Raw genomic sequence first — 500 nt, forward strand, 5'->3', positions numbered from 1 at the left:
TTATTATTTTTTTTAATAATATTTTCTACTTTATTAAGTTAACGATTAATTCGTCGCATTTAAGGATTTATTGTTGGCCAATAAATTACTACATGTATAAGGTGAGATTTGAATCTCTTAATACTTACTTAACTAGACTAATGAATTAACTACTAGATCAATCTAAATTAATTAATAATGCATTAAAATTAAATACTTAAAAAATATATATACAAATCGTTTAAACAACGGTTTATTGCCAAACAAAAAATTCCTGTGATATTAGTTCTTAACAAGGATTTATGAACAAGATGAAGATCCCTTTTTCAAATACAATTTATTATAAGTACAGTCTTTATAAAATTCAAATAAATCTAACTCTGAAAGGCAGTAGAAAAAGAATAATAACTGGAAATAATGACAAAGATGGTATCTCTTTTGGTCGTTTTATTTGTGAAAAATTTCACATTTTAGTACTTTATATTTTTTTATAAGTAATAGATTATATTTCACTCATGAGG

This window comes from Arachis ipaensis, chromosome B06, assembly GCF_000816755.2.
Source record: "Arachis ipaensis cultivar K30076 chromosome B06, Araip1.1, whole genome shotgun sequence".
In the NCBI taxonomy this organism is placed as follows: domain Eukaryota; kingdom Viridiplantae; phylum Streptophyta; class Magnoliopsida; order Fabales; family Fabaceae; genus Arachis; species Arachis ipaensis.